The sequence below is a fragment of the Papio anubis genome, unplaced genomic scaffold (genome assembly GCF_008728515.1).
Source record: "Papio anubis isolate 15944 unplaced genomic scaffold, Panubis1.0 scaffold330, whole genome shotgun sequence".
NCBI lineage: Eukaryota > Metazoa > Chordata > Mammalia > Primates > Cercopithecidae > Papio > Papio anubis.
In genome coordinates this window covers 49,294-68,962 of record NW_022163431.1, presented here as the reverse complement: position 1 = coordinate 68,962, position 19,669 = coordinate 49,294, and the positions used below count along the sequence as shown (strand labels likewise).

Sequence of the window (19,669 nt, the reverse complement as noted above, 5' to 3'; positions counted from 1 at the left end):
AGGAAATATCCTCAGATGAAATCTCCAAAGAAGCTTGAGAAACTGCTTAGTGTTCTGTTAATTCATCTCACAGAGTTACATCTTTCCCTTCAAGAAGCCGTCACAAGCCTGTTCTGTAGACTTGCAAAGGATATTTGAAGCCCATACAGGGCTGTGGTGAAAAGAAAATATCCATAGAGAGAAAAAACTGCAAAGAAGCTTTCTGAGAAACTACTTTGTGATGTGTGACTTCCACTGACAGAGTTACAGCTGTATTTCATGGATCTGTCTGCTAGGCTTATTTCTGTGAAATCTGAGAACTGATAATTCGGATCCCTTTGAAGACTACAGGGCCAAAGGAAGTATCCTCCGATAACAAAGAGAATGAAGCTTTCTGAGAAACTTCTTTCTGTTCTGTGAAATCATCTCACAGTTTTACAGCTTTCCCCACAAGAAGCCTTTCGCTGGGACTGTTCTGGTGGAATATTCAAAGTGATAGTTGGAAGCCCATGGAGGACTATGGAGAAAAAGGAAATATCCTCAGATGAAAACTGGAAAGAAGCTTTCTGAGAAACTACTTAGTGTTCTCTTAATTCATCTCACAGAGTTACAGCTTTCCCTCAAGAAACCTTTCTCTAAGACTTTTCTTGTGGAATTTGCAAAGTGATATTTGGAAGCCCATGGAGGACTATGGAGAAAAAGGAAATATCCTCAGAAGAAAACTGGAAAGAAGCTATCAGAGAAACTACTTAGTGTTCTCTTAATTCATCTCACAGAGTTACAGCTTTCCCCTCAAGAAACCTTTCTCTAAGACTTTTCTTGTGGAATTTGCAAAGTGATATTTGGAAGCCCATGGAGGGCTATGGTGAAAAAGGAAATATCCTCAGATGGAAACTGAAAAGAAGCTTTCTGAGAAACTGCTTTGTGATGTGTGACTTCCACTCACAGAGTTACAGCTGTATTTCGTGGATCTTTTTGCTAGCCTTATTTCTGTGGAATCTGAGAACTGATATTTCGGATCCTTTTGAAGACTATGGGGACAAAGGAAATATCCTCCGATAACAAAGAGAAAGAGGCTTTCTGAGAAACTTCTTTGTGTTCTGTTAAATCATCTCACAGAGTTACAGCTTTCCCCTCAGGAAGCTTTTCGCTAACACTGTTCTTTTCGAATTTGCAAAGTAATGTTTGGAAGCCCATGGAGGGCTAAGGTGGAAAAGGAAATATTCTCAGATGAAAATTGGGAAGAAGTTTTCTGAGAAACTTCTTAGTGTTCTGTTAATTCATCTCAAAGAGTTACACATTTCCCCTCAAGAAGTCGTTTGCTAAGCCGGTATTTCTGGAATTTCCAAGTGATATTTGGAACTCCTTAGAGGGCTTCGGTGAAAAAGAAAATATCCTCAGAGAAAAACTGGAAAGAAGCTTTCTGAGAAACTGCTTTGTGATGTGTGACTTCCACTCACAGAGTTACAGCTATATTTCATGAATCTCTTTGCTAGACTTATTTCTGTGCAATCTGAGAACAGATATTTCAGATCCTTTTGAAGACTATTGGGCGAAAGGATATATCCTCCGATAACAAAGAGAAAGAACTTTCTGAGAGACTTCTTTGAGTTCTGTGAAATCGTCTCACAGAGTTACAGCTTTCCCCTCAAGAAACCTTTCGCTAAGCCTTTCTTGTGAAATTTGTAAAGTGATATTTGGAAGCCCATGGAGGGCTATGGTGAAAAAGGAAATATCCTCAGATGAAACCTGGAAAGAAGCTTGGTCAGAAACTGCTTAGTGTTCTGTTAATTCATCTCACAAAGTTACAGCTTTCCACTAATAGGTCGTTCGCTAAGCCTGTTTTTGTGGAATTTGCAAAGTGATATTTGGAAGCCCATAGAGGGCTATGGTGAAAAAGAAAATATCCTCAGAGAAAAACTGGAAAGAAGCTTTCTGAGAAACTGCTTTGTGATGTGTGACTTCCACTCACAGAGTTACAGTTGTATTTCGGGAATTTGTTTGCTATCCTTATTTCAATGGAAACTAAGAACTGATATTTCTTATCCTTTGAAGACTATAGGCCCAAAGGAAATATCCTCCGATAACAAAGAGAAAGAAGCTTTCTGAGAGTCTTCTTTGTGTTCTGCGAAATCATCTCACAGAGTTGCAGCTTTACCCTCAAGAAGCCATTTGCTAAGACTGTTCTTGTGGAATTTCCAAAGTGATATATGGAAGCCCATGGAGGGTTACGGTGAAAAAGGAAATACCCTCAGATGAAAACTGGAAAGAAGCTTTCTGAGAAACTGCTTAGTGTTCTGTTAATTCATCTCACAGTATTATAGGTTTCCCCTCAAGAATCCGTTTGGTAAGCCTGTTCTTGTGGAATTTGGAAAGTGATATTTGGAAGCCCATGGGGGGCTATGATGAAAAAGGAAATGTCCTCTCATGAAAACTGGAAAGAAGCTTTTTGAAAACTGCTTAGTGTTCTTTTAATTCATCACACAGTGTTACAGCTTTCCCCTCAAGAAGCCGTTCGCTAAGCCTGTTCTTGTGGAATTTGTAAAGTGATATTTGGAAGCCCTTAGAGGGCTATGGTGAAAAAGAAAATATCCTCAGAGAAAAACTGGAAAGAAGTTTTCTGAGAAACTGCTTTGTAATGTGTGACTTCCACTCACAGAGTTACAGCTGTATTTCTTGGATCTGTCTCCTAGCCTTATTTCTGTGGAATCTGAGAATTGATATTTCCGATCCTTTGAAGACGATACGGTGAAAGGAAATATCCTCCGATAAGAAAGAGAAAGAAGCTTTCTGAGAGACTTCTTTGTGTTCTGTGAAATCATCTCACCAAGTTACAGCTTTTCCCTCAAGAAGCCTTTCACTAAGACTGTTCTTGTGGAATTTGCAAAGTGATATTTGGAAGTCCCTGGAGGGCTATGGAGAAAAAGGAAATATCCTCTGATGAAAACTGGAAAGAAGCTTTCTGAGAAGATGCTTAGTGTTCTCTTAAATCATCTCAGAGTGTTACAGCTTTCCCCTCAAGAAGACATTCGCTAAGATTTTTCTTCTGGGATGTGCAAAGTGATATTTGGAAGCCCATGGAGGACTATGGTGAAAAAGTAAATGTCCTCAGATGAAAACTGGAAAGAAGTTTTCTGAGAAACTGCTTAGTGTTCTTTTAATTCATCTCAAAGAGTTACAGCTTACTCCCTCAAGAATCCATTCAAGCTAAGACTGTTCTTGTGGAATTTGCAAACACATGAAAGCCCATAGAGGGCTATGGTGAAAAGAAAATATCCCTCAGAGAAAAAAACTGGAAAGAAGCTTGAGAAACTGCTTTAGATGTGTGACTTCCACTCACAGAGTTACAGCTGTATTTCATGGATCACTTTGTCAGCCTTATTTCGATTGTATCTGAGAACTGATATCTCGAATCCTTTGAAGACTATGGGGCCAAAGGAAATATCCTCGATAAAGAGAAAGAAGCTTGGAGAAACTTTGTGTTCTGTGAAACCATCTCACAGAGTTTCAGCTTCCCAAGAAGCCTTTCAGTTAAGAATTGTGGAATTCCAGGTGCGATATTTGGAAGCCCATGGAGGGCTACAGTGAAAAAGGAAATATCCTCAGATGAAAACTGGTAAGAAGCTTTCTGAGAAACTGCTTAGTGTTCTGTTAATTCATCTCACAGAGTTACAGCTCTCTCAAGAAGCCAAGCTATTAAGCCTGTTCTGTGGAATTTGCAGTGATATTTGAAGGCTATAGAGGGCTATGGGTGAAAAAGAAAATATCCTCAGAGAAAACCGAAAGAAGCTGAGAAACTGCTTGTTATGTGTGTGACTTCCACTACAGAGTTACATCTGTATTTCCTGCATCTGTTTGCTGGCCTTATTTCTGTGGAAATCTGGAGAACTGATAATTCCGATCCCTTTGAAGAGTATAGGGATAAAGGAAATATCCTCCGATAACAAAGGGTAGTAAGCTTTCTGAGAAACCCCTTTGAGTTCTGTGAAATCATCACACAGAGGTACAGCTTTCCCCACAGAAGTCTTTCACTAAGAAGGTTTTTGTGGAATTTTCAAAGTGATATTTTGTAGCCCATGGAAGGCTGTGGAGAAAAAGGAAATATCCTCAGATGGAAACTCTAAAGAAGCTTTCTGAGAAACTGATTAGTGTTCTCTTAATTCATCTCACAGAGTTACAGCTTTCCCTCAAGAAGTCCTTCGGTAAGACTTTTCTTGTGGAATTTGCAAAGTGATATTTGGAAGCCCATGGAGGGCTATGGTGAAAAAGGAACTATCCTCAGATGAAAACTGGGAAGAAGATTTCTGAGGAACTGCTTAGTGTTGTTTTAATTCATGTCACAAATTTGCAGCTTTCCCTTCAAGAAGATGTTCGCTAAGCCTGTTCTTGCGGAATTCCTCAGAATTATATTTGAAAGCCCGTGAAGGGCTATGGTGAAAAGAAAATATCCCTGAGAAAACTGGAAAGAAGCTTTCTGGAGTATCGTTTTGTGATGTGTGACTCCACTCGCTGTGAGTTACAGCTGTATTTCGTGGGATCTCTCTTTCTAGCCTTATTTCTGTGGAATCTGAGAACTGATATTTGGATCCTTGGAAGAGTATAAATAAAGGAAATATCCGATAACAAAGAGAAAGCGGTGCTTTCTGAGAAACTTCTTTGTGTTCTGTGAAACTATCTCTCACAGAGTTAAGCAGCTTTCCCCTCTGGTAGTCTTTCAAGCAAGACTGTTCTTGTGGAATTTGCAAAGGATACATGGAAGCCCCTTGAGGGTGATAGTGAAAGGAAATATCCCTTATGAAAACCCCTGAGAAGCTTCGAGGAAACTACTTTGTGATGTGTGACTTCCACTCACAGAGTTACAGCTGTATTTCGTGGATCTCTTTGCTAGCCTTATTTCTGTGGAATATGAGAACTGATATTTCTTATCCCAAAGACTATAGGGCCAAGGGAACTATCCTCGGATAACAAGAAAAGAAGCTTTCTGAGACTCTCTTTGTGTTCTGTGAAATCATCTCTCAAAGCTAGCTTTCTTCCTCAAGAAGCCTTACGCTTAAGACTGTTTTTTGTGGAATTTCCAAAGTGATATATGGAAGCCCATAGAGGGAAATGCTGAAAAGGAACTATCCTCAGATGAAAACTGCAAGAGCTTTCTGGAGAAATGTTTAGTGTTCTGCTATTCATCAATAGGTATAAGTTTCTCAAGAGCCATGGGTTTGTTTGAATTTGCAAAGTGGATATTTGGAAGCCCTTAGAGGTCTATGGCGAAAAAGAAAACAACCTCAGAGAAAACTGGAAAGAAGCTTTCAGGAACTGCTTTAGGATGTATGCATCAATCTCATAGACCACAGCTGCATTTCAGAAATCTCTGTTTACAAGCTCGATTTCTCTGGAATCTGAGAAATGATAATTGATCGCTTGAAGTCTATAGGGCCAAAGTATCCGAGCAAGAAAGAGAAGGAAGCTTGAAACACTTTGAGCACTGTGAAATCATCTCACAGAGTTACAGCTTCCCCAAGAACCTTTTACGCTAAGACTGTTCTTGTGGAATTTGCAGTGATATTTGGAAGCCCATGGAGGGTTATAGTGAAAAAGTAAATATCCTCAGATGAAATTGAAAGAAAAGCTTGGAGAATTGCTTAGTGTTCTTGAAACATCATCTCACAGAATTACAACTTCTTCAAGAAGCCCTTCTAAAATTCCGTTCTTTGGGAATTTGCAAAGGATATTTGGAAACCCTTAGTGGGGTATGGTGAAAGGAAATATCCTCAGAGAAAACCAAAGAAAGCTTCTGGAGAAACCACTTTTGTGATGTGACTTCCACCACAGAGTTACTATTTCTTATCCTTTGTCAAAGGAAATATGTCTCGGATAACAAGAGAAAGAAGCTTTCTGAGAAATTTCTTTAAAATTTTGTGAACATTCATATTAAGCAGCTTTTCCATAGAAGCTAAGAGCCGTTCTTGTGAAATTTACAGATATTTGGAAGCTCATGAGTGGCCATGGAGCAAAAGGAAATATCCTCAGGTGAAAATTGAAAGAGCCGGAGAAACCGTCGGCGTTCTTCATTTCATTCACAGAGTTACAGCCTCAAGAAGCCTCGCCAATTCTTCTTGAATGGCAAAGTGATAGCTGCCCATAGAGGGCCATGGTGAAAGGAAATTCCTCAGATGAAAGCCTGGAAAGAAGCTGTTTGTGATGTGTGATGAGCTATGAAGCGTATTGTGTGGAGGGCATAGCCTATTTCTTTAGCCTGAGAACTGATACTGATCCCTTTGAAGAGCATAGAGTCAAAAGTATCTCCCATAACAAAGAGAAGGAAAGCCTCTGAGAAACTTATTTATGCTCTTTGGAAAATCATCTCACAGAAAGCTACAGCTTTCTCTCAAGAAGCCTTCGCTAAGACTGTTCTTGTGGAATTTGCAAAAGTGATCTTTGGAAGCCCATGGAGGGTTGGGGAGAAAAAGGAAATATCCTCAGATGAAATTGAAAGAAGCTTTTCTGAGAATTCACTTTTGTGTTCTGTGAATCATGTCACAGAATTACAGATTTCCCTCAGGGAAGCCTTACGCTTGTTGCAACTGTGTTAGATGATTTCATAGAACACAAAGCAGTGTCTCAGAAAGCTTCTCTGTTATCGGAGGATATTTCCTTTTTCCCTATACTCTTCAAATACATCCGAAATATCAGTTATCAGATTCCACAGATATAAGAGAATATAAAGATATGCAATCTAAACAGTCGTAACTCGTAAGTGGCTCACACCACAAAGCAGTTTCTCAGTTTCTCAGAAAGTTTCTTTCCAGTTTTAATGTGAGGATATTTCCCTTTTCACCATAGCCCTCCATGGGCTTCCAAATATCACCTTGACAATTCCACAAGAACTGTCTCAGCGAAAGGCTTCTTGAGGGGAAAGCTGTAACTCTGTGAGATGATTTCACAGAACATAAAGAAGTTTCTCAGAAACCTTTCTTTGTATTATCGGAGAGGATATTTCCTATGGCTCTATAGCCTTCAAAGAGGTCCGAAATATCAGTTCTCAGCTTACAGAGAACGAAAGGTAGAAAACAGATCCACGAAATACAGCTGTAACTCTGGAAATGGAAGTCACACATCACAAAGCAGTATCTCAGAAAGCTTCTTTCCAGGTTTTCTGAGGACATTTTTTTCACCATAGCCCTTTATGGGCTTCCAAATATCACTTTGAAAATTCCCCAAGAGTAGCTTAGCTTAACCGCTTTTTGAAGGGAAAGCTGTAACTCTGTGAGATGAATTAACAGAACACTAAATAGTTTCTCAGAAAGCTTCTTTTCAATTTTTTTCATCCGAGGATATATCTTTTTTCACCATAGCCTCCTGGGTCAAATATCAATTTCTTTGCAAATTCCACAAGAAGAGTCTTAGCGAAAGGCTTCTTGAGGGAAATGCAACCGTGAGATCTATTTCACAGAACACAAAGAAGTTTCATCGAAGCTCCTTTCTGTTATCGGAAGATATTTCTTTTCCCTTAGTCTGAAAGTATCCCAAATATCAGTTCTCGGGATTCAACAGAAACAGCATGCCAGGATCCAACAGCCATACAACCTTGTCACACTGTCTTCCCATTTTTCACCTTGTCTTTACTGCCACTGCCACTGCCTGTTCTATTTAGTGAACTGCTTTTTGAAGGGACAGCTGTGTAATCCTGTGAGATGAATTAACAGAACACTAAGCAGTTTCTCAGAAAGCTTCTTCAATTTTTCATCTGAGGATATATCCTTTTTTCTACCATAAAATTCTTGGCTTCCAAATATCACTTCTAAGTAAATTCCACAAGAAGAGTCTATGCTAAAGGCTTTGAGGAGAAAGCTGTAACCTGAGAGACTCCATTTCACAGAACACAAAGAAGTTTCTTAGAAAGCCCTTCTTGTTATCGGAGGATATTTCCTTTGGCCCCTAAGTCTAAAATGGTATCCGAAATATCAGTTCTCAGATTCCACAGATATAAGGCTTGCAAACAGATCCACGAAATACAGCTGTAACTCTGTGAGTGGAAGTCATACATCACAAAGGTTTCTCAGAACATTTTTCCAATTTTTCTCTGAGGATATTTGCTTTTTTCACCATAGCCCCCCAATGGGCTTCTATGTAATCACAGCATTGCAAATTCCACAAGGACAGTCTCAGCGAAGGGCTTCTTAAGGGGAAAGCTGTAACTCTGTGAGATGATTCTACAGAACACAAAGAAGTTTCTCAAGCTTCTTCTATCTTTTTTATCTAAGGATATTTCCTTAGGGCTTATAATATCTTCTAAATATATCCAAATATCCGCTTCAGATTCTGCAGAAATAAGGCTAGCAACAGATCCATGAAATAGCTGTAACTCTCTGAGTGAAGTCGCGACATGACAAAGCAGCTTCAGAAACCTTCTCTCTCCAGTGTTTGAGGATATTTCGCTTTTTCACCATTGCCCCTATGGGTCAAATATCACTTTGCAAATTCCACAAGAATGACATAGCTGACGTGGCTTCTTTGGGGGGAAAGCTGTAACTCAGGAGATGAATTAAGAGAACAGTAAGCACTTCTCAGAAAGCTTCTTTCCAGTTTTATCTGAGGATTTCTTTTTCACCATTGCCCTCCATGGGCTTCCATATACCACTTTGTAAATCTACTAAGAACAGTCTTAGCTAAAGGCTTTGGGGGCAGAAAGTTGTAACCTGTGATGATTTCACAGGAACATAAAGATGTTTCTCAGAATGTTTCTTTCTCTTTGTTATGGGATGATATTTCCTTTGGCCCTATAGTCTTCTAAAGGGATCTGGAAATGTCAGCCCTCAGATTCCACAGAAATAAGGCTAGCAGACAGCTCCACGAAATACAGCTGTAACTCCCAGGAGTGGAAGTCACATATCACAAGCGCAGTTTCTCGGAAAGCTTCTTTCCAGTTTTTCTCTGAGGATATTTTGCTTTTCTCACCATAGCCCTCCATGGGCTTCCAAATATCACTTTGCAAATCTACTAAGAACAGTCTTCACAAAGGTTCTTGAGGGGGAATGCTGTAATTCTGTGAGATGATTTCACAGAACACAAAGCATAGCGTCTCAGAAAACTTCTTTCTTCTGATATCGGAGGATATTTCCTTTGGCCCTGTTTTCAAGGGTCCGGAACATTCATTCTCAGATTCCACATATATATATTAAAGCAAAGAGGATCCAATTTAAATACAGGTGTAAGTCAGTGATTGGAAGTCACACATCACAAAGCACTTTCTCTGAAAGCATCTTCCAGTTTTCTCTGAGAATATTTTTTCACCATATAGCCCCTCAAGTGGGCTTGCATATATCACTTGCAAATTAAAGAAGAACAGTCTTAGGGAAAGGCACGTTGAGGGGAAAGGTGTAACTCTGTGAGATGATTTCACAGAACACAAAGAAGTTTCTCAGAAAGCTTCTTTCTGTTTGTTAACGGAGGATATTTCCCTTTGGCACCATAGTCTCCAAGGGATCCGAAAGATTACTGCCTCAGATTCCACAGAAAAAGGCCAGCAAACAGATCTACGAAATGCAGCTATAACTCTGCAAGTGGAAGTCACAGATGACAAAGCAGTTTCTCAGAAAGATTCTTTCCAGTTTTTCTCTGAGGATATTTTCTTTTTCACCTTATCCTTCTATGGGCTTCCAAATATTACTTTGCAAATTCCACAAGAACAGGCTTAGCTTAACGTTTTGAGGGGGAAAGCTGTAACTCTGTGGGAGATGTGAATTCATCAGAACACTAAGATGTTTCTCAGAAAGCTTCTTCCAGTTTTCATGAGGGTATTTCCTTTTTCACCATAGCCCTCCATGGGCTTCCAAATATCACTTTGCCAATTCCACAAGAACAGTCTTAGCGAAAGGCTTCTTGAGGGTAAAGCTGTAAATCTGTGAGATGAAGTCACAGTTCACAAAGAAGTTTCTCAGAATGCTTCATTCTCATTTTATTCGGAGGATATTTTTTCTTTGGCCCTATAGTCTTCAAAGGGATACGTAATAACAGGTCTCAGATTCCACATGAATAAGGCTAGAAAACAGCGCCAAGAAATACAGCTGTAATTCAGTTAGTAGAAGCCACATATCACAAAATAGTTTCTAAGAGACTTCTTTCCAGTTTTTCTCTGAGGATATTTCCTTTTTCACCATAGCCCTCAATGGGCTTCCATGTATCACATTGCAAATTCCACAAGGACAGTCTCAGCGAAGGGCTTCTTAAGGGGAAAGCTGTAACTCTATGAGATGATTTCATTGCAGAACACAAAGAAAGTTTCTCAGAAAGCTTTCTCTTTTTATCGGCTGGATATTTCCTTTGGGCCTATAGTCTTCAAATATATCCGAAATATCCGTTCTCAGATTCCGCAGAAATAAGGCTAGCAAACAGATCCATGAAATACAGCTGTAACTCTCTGAGTAGAAGTCACATATCACAAAATAGTTTCTAAGAGACTTCTTTCCAGTTTTTCTCTGAGGATATTTCCTTTTTCACCATAGCCCTCTATGGGCTTCCAAATATCGCGTTGCAAATTCCACAATAACAATCTTAGCGAAAGGCTTCCTGAGTAGAAAGCTGTAACACTGTGAGATGATTTCACAGAACACAAAGAAGTTTCTCAGAAAGCTTCTTTCTCTTGGTTATCGGAGGATACTTTGGCCCTCAGTATTTAAAGGGATCCGGGGCCATCAGTTCTCAGATTCCACAGAAATAAGGCCAAAAAAGCACATCCACGAAATACCAGCTGTAACCCCAGAGTGGAAGTCACACATCACAAAGCAGTTTCTCAGAAAAGCTTCTTTTCCAGGTTTTCTCAGGATATTTTCTTTTTCTACTCCAGCCCTCTATGTGCTTTCTTTAAATATCAGTTTGCAAATTCCACAAGAACAGGCTTAGCGAACGGCTTCATGAGGGGAAATCTGTATCTCTGTGAGATGAATTAAGGGAACACTAAGCAGTTTCAGAGTTTCCATTCTAGTTTTCATTTGCGATATTTCCTTTTTCACCATAGGCCTCCATGGGCTTCAAATATCACTTTGCAAAATTCCACAAAAATCAGTCTTTTAGGGAAAGGCTTCAGAGGGATAGCTGTAACTCCGTGAGATGACTTCACAGAACACAAAACTTTCTCAGAAAGCTTTTCTCTTCAAGTATTCGGCTTTGGCCTCTATAGTCTTCAAAGATATACGAAATATCCATTCTCAGAAGCCACAGAAATAAGGCTAGCAAACACATCCATGAAATAGAGCTGTAACTCTGTGAGGGAAATAAACATCACAAAGCAGTTTCTCAGAAAGTTTACTCAGTTTTTCTCTGAGGACATTTTCTTTTCACCTCAGTCTCTATGGGCTTCCAAATATCACTTTGCAAATTACACAAGAACAGCCTTAGTGAGCGGCTTCTTGAGGGGGAAGCTGTAACTCTGTGAGATGAATTAACAGACCACTGAGCAGTTTTTCAGAAAGCTTCTTTCCAGTTTTCATCTGAGGGTATTTCCTTTTTCGTCATAGCCATCCTTGGGCTTCCATATATCACGTTGCAAATTCCACAAGAACAGTCTTAGCGAAAGGATTCTCGAGAGAAAAGCTGTAACTCTGTGAGATGATTTCACAGAACACAAGGAAGTGTCTCAGAAAGCTTGTTTCTCTTTGTTATCGGAGGATATTTCATGTGGCCTTATACACTTCAAAGGTATCCGAAATATCAGTTCTCAGATTCCACAGATATAAAGGTAGCAAAGTGATCCACGAAATACAGCTGTAACTCTGTCAGTGGAAGTCACACATCACAAAGCCGTTTCTCAGAAAGCTTCTTTCCAGTTTTTCTCTGAGGATATTTTCTTTTTTCACCATAGCCCCTCTCTATGGGCTTCCAACAACATCACTTGCGCACCAAAACACCAGGCTTCACAATGGATTCTTGAGGAAAGCTGTAACCTTGCGGGAGATGAATCTAAGAGGACCACTACAGTTTCTCAGAAAGCTTCTTTCTCTTTGTTGAGAATATTTCTTTGGCCCTATAGTTTCAAAGATATCCAACATAGCTCTCAGATTCCACAGAAATAAGGCTAGCAAAGAGATCCACGAAATCGAGATGTAACGCTGTGAGTGGAATTCACACATCACAAAGCAGTTTCTCAAAAGTTTTCCAGTTTTTCTGAGGATATTTTCTTTCTTCTCAGAATAGCCCTGCATGGGCTTCAAATACTTGCAAATTCCAATAAGAACAGGCTTAGTTAACGGCTTCTGAGGGGAAAGCTTTTAACTCTGTGGGAGATATTTACAGAACTCTACAGTTTCTCAGAAAACTTCCTTTCCAGTTTACATTCGAGGATATGTCCTTTCACAAAAGTCCTCCATGGGCCTGAATATCACGCTGTAAATTCCATAAGAACAGTCTTTGAAGGAAAGTCTTCTTTGAGGGGAAAGCTGTAACTCTGTGAGATAATTTCACAGAACACCAAGCAGTGTCTCAGAAAACTTCTTTCTCTTTGTTATTGCAGGATATTTTCTTTGACACTATAGTCTTCAAAGTGATGCGAAGTATCAGTTCTCAGATTCCACAGATATAAGGCTAGCAAAGAGATCCACTGAAATACAGCTGTGTAACACTGTGAGTGGAAGTCACACATCACAAAGCAGTTTCTGTGTTTTTCCAGTTTTTCCCTGAGGATATATTCTTTTTTCACCATAGCCCTCTAAGGGCTTTGCAAATATCACTTTTGCAAATCTTTACAAGAATTGTGCCAGCGAACGTGGTTTCTTTTGAGGGAAAAGCAGTAACTCTGTGAGAGGAATTTAGAGAACACTAGGCAAAGCCGAAAGTTTCTTTCCAGTTTTCATCTGGGATATTTACTTTTTCTCCACAGCCCTCCTTGGCTTCCATATATCACTTTGCAAATTCCACAAGGACAGTCTTAGCGCAAGGCTTCTTGAGGGGAAATGTGTAACTCTGTGAGATGAATTAACAAAACACTAACCAGTTTCAGAGCTTCCTTCCAGCTCTTGATCTGAGATACCTTTCAGAACAGCCCTCCATGGGCCAACACATATCACTTTCCAAATCCACGAGAACAGTCTTAGCTAAAGTTCCTCGAGGGAAAGCGTAACCTGTGGAGATGATTTCAAAGAACACAAAGAAGTTTCTCAGAAAGCTTCTTTCTCTTTGATATCGCAGATTGTTTCCTCTGGCCCTATAGTCTTCAAAGGGATCCGAATTATCAATTCTCAGATTTAACAGAAGTAAGGCTAGGAGACAGATGCACGAAATAAGAAGCAATTCGAGTAAAGCTCGGCTGCTTCACAAAGTAGTTTATCAGGAAAAGATCTCCTTTATTTTAATACCAACCCCAAGAACAGGCTTATCGAACGGCTTCTTGAAGAGAAAGCTGTAACTCTGTGAGATGAATTAACAGAACACTAAGCAGTTTATCAGAAAGCTTCTTTCCAGTTTACATCTGAGGATATTTCCATTTTCACCCTAACCCTCCATGGGCTTCCATATACGCTGTATGGTTCCACAAGAACAGTTTTAGCGAAAAGGCTTCTTGGGGAAAGCTGTAACTCAGAGTTGATTTCAGAGAACACAAAGAAGTTTCTCAGAAAGCTTCTTTCTGTTTGTTAACTGAGGATATTTCCTTTGGCCCCATAGTCTTCCAAGGGATCCGAAATATTAGTTCTCAGATTCCACAGAAATAAGGCCAGCAAACAGATTCAATTTTAAATTAGCTATAACTCATGAGTGGAAGTCACAGATGACAAAGCAGTTTCTCAGAAAGCTTTCCAGTTTTCTCTGAGGACATTTTCTTTTCAGCACCTTTTATCCTTCTATGGGCTTCCAAATATTACTTTGCATATTCCACAAGAACAGGCTTAGCGAATGGCTTCTTGAGGGGAAAGCTGTAACTCTGTGAGATGAATTATCAGAACACTAAGAAGTTTCTCAGAAAGTTTCTTTCCAGTTTTCATGTGAGGATATTTCCTTTTTCACCATAGCCCTCCATGGGCTTCCAAATATCACTTTGCCAATTCCACAAGAACAGTCTTAGCGAAAGGCTTCTTTAGGGTAAAGCTGTAAATCTGTGAGATGAAGTCACAGTTCACAAAGAAGTTTCTCAGAATGCTTCATTCTCATTTCATTCGGAGGATATTTTTCCTTTGGCCCTATAGTCTTCAAAGGGATACGTAATAACAGGTCTCAGATTCCACATGAATAAGGCTAGAAAACAGCGCCAAGAAATACAGCTGTAATTCAGTTAGTAGAAGTCACATATCACAAAATAGTTTCTAAGAGACTTCTTTCCAGTTTTTCTCTGAGGATACTTCCTTTTTCACCATAGCCCTCCATGGGCTTCCATGTATCACATTGCAAATTCCACAAGGACAGTCTCAGCGAAGGGCTTCTGGTGGAAAGTTGCACCTGTGGAGATGATTACAGAACACAAGAAAGTTTTCAGAAAGCTTTCTTTTTATCGGCGATATTTCTTTGGGCCTATAGTTCAAATATATCCTAAAATATCCGTTTCAGATTCCTCGCGAGAAATAAGGCTAGCAAACAGATCCATGAAATACAGCTGTAACTCTCTCTGAGGGCTACGACAAAGCAGCTTCTCAGAATCCTTCTCTCCAGTGTTTCTCTGAGGATATTTCCTTTTTCACCATTGCCCTCTATGAGCTTCCAAATATCACTTGCAAATTCCACAAGAACAGACTTAGCGACGCCTTTGGGAAAGCTGTAACTCTGAGAGATGAATTAACAGAAAAGTAAGCAGTTTCTCAGAAGCTCTTTCCAGTTTTTATCTGAGGATATTTCCTTTTTCAAATCATTCATGGCTTCCATATAATACTTTTTGCAAATTCCTCAAGAACAGTCTTAGTTTAAAGGCTTTTGAGGGAAAGCTAAAATCAGGAGATGATTTCACAGAACATAAAGATGTTTCTCAGAATGTTTCTTTCTTTGTTATGGGATGATATTTCCTTATCTCTATATTTTCAAAGGATCTGAAATATCGCTCAGATTCCACAGAAATAAGTGGGTGAAATACAGCCCATCGAAAGTACAGCTGTAACTCTGCGGAGTGGAAGTCACATATCACAGCAGTTTCTCGAAAGTTTCTTTCCAGTTTTCTCTGAGGTTATTTGTTTTTCAACATAGCCCTCCATGGGCCCCCAAATATCACACATTGCAAAATTCCACAAGCACAGGCTTAGCGAACGCTTTCAGAGGGGAAAGCTGTAATTCTGTGGAGATGAATTAACAGAACATCAAACAGCTTCTCAGAAAGCTTCTTCCAGTTTTCATCTCAGGATATTTCCTTTTTCACCATAGGCCCTCCAAGGGCTTCCATGTATCACATTGTAAATTCCACAAGGACAGTCTCAGCTAAGGGCTTCATAGGGGGGAAAGCTGTAACCTGTGAGATGACTTACACACCAAGAAGTTTCTCAGAAACTTCTTTCTCTTGGTTATCGGAGGATATTTCCTTTAGCCCTATAGTATTCAAAGGGATCCTAAATATCATTTCTCAGAATCCACAGATAAAAGGCTAGCAAAAAGATCCATGAAATACAGATGTAACTCTGTGAGTGGGCATCACACATCACAAAGCAGTCTCTCAGAAAGCTTCTTTCCAGTTTTTCTCTGAGGATATTTTCTTTTTCACCACATGCCTATGGGCTTCCAAATATCACTTCCCTTGCAAATTCCAAGAATAGGCTTATTTAACGGCTTCTTCAGGGAAAGCTGTACCTCTGTGAGAATTAACAGAACACTAAGCAGTTTCCTCAGAAAGCTTCTTTCCCAGTTTTTCTGAGGACATTTTCTTTTTCACCCCAGCCCATATGGGCATCCAAATACTGTACCATAATAAGAACACTCTTAGCAAAAGGCTTCTTGAGGGAAAAGCTGTAATCCTGTGAGATGACTTGACAGAACACAAAGAGAGCTTCTTTACAGTTGCTTTCTCTTAGTTATCAGAGGATATTTCCTTTGACCCTATAGTCTTCAAAGAGATCCGAAATACCAGTTCTCAGATTCCACAGAAATCAGGCTAGCAAACATATCCACGAAATACAGCTGTAACTCTGAGTGGAAGTCACACACACAAAGCAGTTTCTCAGAAAGCTCCTTTCAAGTTTTTCTCTGAGGATATTTTCTTTTTCACCATAGCCCTCTATGGGCTTCCAAAAGTCACTTTGCAAATTCTACAAAAAGAGCCTTAGCGAACGGCTTCTTGAGAGGAAACCTGTAACTCTGTGAGATGAATTAAGAAAACACTAAGCAGTTTCTCAGAAAGCTTTTTCCCTTTTTCATCTGAGGGTATTTCCTCTTTCACCATAGCCCTCCATGTGCTTCAATATATCACTTGGTAAAATCACAAAGAACAGTATATTAGCTGAAAGACTTTGAAGGAAGCCGCAACTTGATGAGATGATTTCACAGAACACGCTAGAAGTTTCTAAGAAAGCTTCTTTCTCTTGGTTATCGGAGGATATTTCCTTTGGCCCTATACTCTTAAAAGTTATCCGAAACATCCGTTCTCAATTCCAAAGACATACAGCTAGCAAACAGATCCACGAAATACAGCTGTAAATCTGTGAGTGGAAGTCACACAACACAGAGCAGAAGTTTCTCAGAAAGCTTGGTTTCCGTTTTCATCTGAGGATATTTTCTTTTCACCCTAGCCCCCATGGGCTTCCAAATATCACTTTGCAAATTCCACAAGCACAGTATTTAGCTAACAGCTTGAGGGGAAAGCTGGAACTCTGTGGAGATTAATTATGAGAACACTAACCAGTTTCTCAGAAAGCTTGTTTTCAGTTCTCAACTGAGGATATTTCTTTTTTCAACGTAGCCCTCCGGCTTCCAAAATCACTTTGGCAAATTCCACAAGAACAGTCTTAGCTAAAGGCTTTGAGGGGAACGCTTGTAACTCTTGAGGGATGACTTCCTCACAGAACACACAGAAGTTTCTCAGAAAGCTTCTTTTCTCTTGGTTATCGGAGGACATTTCCTTTGGCCTTGATACTCTTCAAAGATATCCTAAATATCCGCTCTCAGATGCTACAGAAATAAGGGGCACAAACAGATAAAAGAAATACAGCTGTAAGTCTGTGAGTGGAAGCTCACACATCACAAAGCAGTTTCTCAGAGCCCTTCCAGTTTTTCTCTGAGATATTTTCTTTTCATCCTAGGCTCCCATGGGCTTCCAAATATCACTTGTAAATTCCACAAGAACAGGCTTATGAGCACACAGGGGAAAGCTGTAACACTGTGGGAGATGAATTAAGAGAACACTAAGCAGCTCTCAGAAAGCTTCTCCAGTTTTCATCTGAGGATATTTCCCTTTTCACAATATCCTCCATGGCTCTCAGATATCACTTTGCAAATTCCAAGTAATAAGAAAAGACTTAGAGAAAGGCTTTTGAAGGAAAGCTGTAACTCTAGATGATTTCACAGAACACAAAGAAGCTCTTAGAAAGCTCTTTCTGTGAGTTATCGAGGATATTTCCTTTGGTCAGAGTAGTCTTCAAAGGGATCCCAAATATCAGTTCTCAGATGCCACAGAAATAAGGCTAGCTAAGAGATCCACGAAATACAGCTGTAACTCTGTGGAGTGGAAGTCACACATCACAAAGCAGTTTCAGAAAGTTTTTCCAGTTTTTCTCTGAGGACATTTTCTTTTTCACCCTAGCCCTCTATGGGCTTCCAAATATCACCTTGCAAATTCCACAAGAAGAGGCTTACCGAACGGCTTCTTGAAGGGAAAGCTGTAACTCTGTGAGATGAATTAACAGAACACTAAGCAGTTTCTCAGAAAGCTTCTTTCCAGATTTCATCTGAGGGTATTTCCTCTTTCACCCTAGCCTTCCATGGTCTTTCATATATCACGCTGCAAATACCACAAGAACAGTCTTAGCGAAAGGCTTGAGGGGAAAGTTGTAACCTGTGAGATGATTTCACAGAACACAAAGAAGTTTCACAGAAAGCTTCTTTCTCTTGGTTATCGGAGCATATTTCCTTTGGCCCTATACCCTTAAAAGATATCCGAAATTTCCGTTCTCAATTCCAAAGAAATACAGCAAAGAGATCCACCTAAATACAGATATAACTCATGAAGTCACATCACAGAGCAGTTTCTCAGAAAGCTTTCCCGATCTGAGGATATAACCTTATTCACCATAGCCCACTATACCTAAATATCACTTTGCCAATTCCACAAGAACTGCCTTAGCGAAAGGCTTCTTGAGGGGAAAGCTGTAACTCCAGAGATGTATTTCACAGAACACAAAGAAGTTTCTAGAAAGTTTTTCTGTAAGCATCGGAGGATATTTCCTTTGGCCCTATAGTCTTCAAAGATCCCAAATATGCATTCTGAGATTGCTTGTACTGGCAAGGCAACATCCATGAAATACGGTAACTCTGTGAGTGGAAGTCACACATCACAAAGCAAGTTTCTCAGAAAGCTTCTTTCCAGTTTTTCTCTGAGGATATTTTCTTTTTCTTTTCACCACAAGCCTCTATGGGCTTTCAAATATCACTTTGCAAATCTCCACAAGAACAGCTCTTTAAGTGAACGGCTCGAGGAAAGCTATACTTCTGTAAGAGATGATTTCACAGAAGACAAAGATGTTCCCTCAGAAAGCTTGTTTCTCTTGTTATTGAGGATATTTCCTCGGCCTTATACCTTCAAAGGGATCCGAAATATCAGTTCTCGTGATTCCACAGATAAGGCTAGCAAAGAGATCCACGAAATACAGCTATAACCTGTAGTGAAGTCACACATCACAAAGCAAAGTTTCTCAGAAATCTTCTTCCAGTTTTTCTCTGGAGGAAATATTTTTCACCACAGGCCCTCAGGCTTCCAAATATCACTTAAAATGCTCCACAAGAACAGTCCAGCTTAACGGCTCGAGAGGAAAGCTGTACCTCCTTGTGAGATGATTTTACAGAACACAAAAGATGTCTCAGAAAGCTTGTTTCTCTTGGTTTTCAGAGGATACTTCCTTTAGCCTTATACTCGCTAAAGGGATCCCAAATATCAGTTTTCAGATTCCGCAGAAATAAGACTAGCAAAGAGATCCAATTTTAAATACAGCTGTAACTCTGTGGAGTGGAAGTCACACATCACAAAGCAGTTTCTCAGAAAGCTTCTTCCTGTTTCACCTGAGGATATTTCTTTTTCACCATAGCCCCTTCGGCTTCCAAATATCAATTTCTGTAAATTCCACAAGCACAGGCTTATGTAACAGCTTCTTTGAGGGGAAACCTGTAACTCTGTGAGATGAATTATTAGGAACACTAAGGGCTTCTCAGAAGCTTTTCATTTTCATCTGAGGATATTTCCCTTTTTCAACATAGATTCACCATGTTATCACGTACCCACAAGAACTGCTCCGTGAAGGAAAGGTTTTGAGGGGAAAGCTGTAACTCTGAGAAATGACTTCACAGAACACACAGAAGTTTCTCAGAAAGCTTTCTCTTGATGCAAGATATTTCCTTTGGCCCTATAGTCTTCATAGATATCCGAAATATCCATTCTCAGATGACACAGAAATAAGCCTAGCAAACAGATCCATGAAATACAGCTGTAACTCTGTGAGTGGAAGTCAAACATCACAAAGCAGTTTCTCAGAAAGCTTCTTTCCAGTTTTTTTCAGAGGATATTTTCTTTTTCACCACAGGCCTCTAT

The 19,669-nt window shown here is 39.7% G+C and overlaps 1 pseudogene; it reads left to right on the top strand.

The window, feature by feature from the left end:
* Positions 1–714: 714 nt before the first annotated feature.
* LOC116273042 lies at positions 715–2,920 on the top strand (annotated as a pseudogene).
* Positions 2,921–19,669: the final 16,749 nt, after the last annotated feature.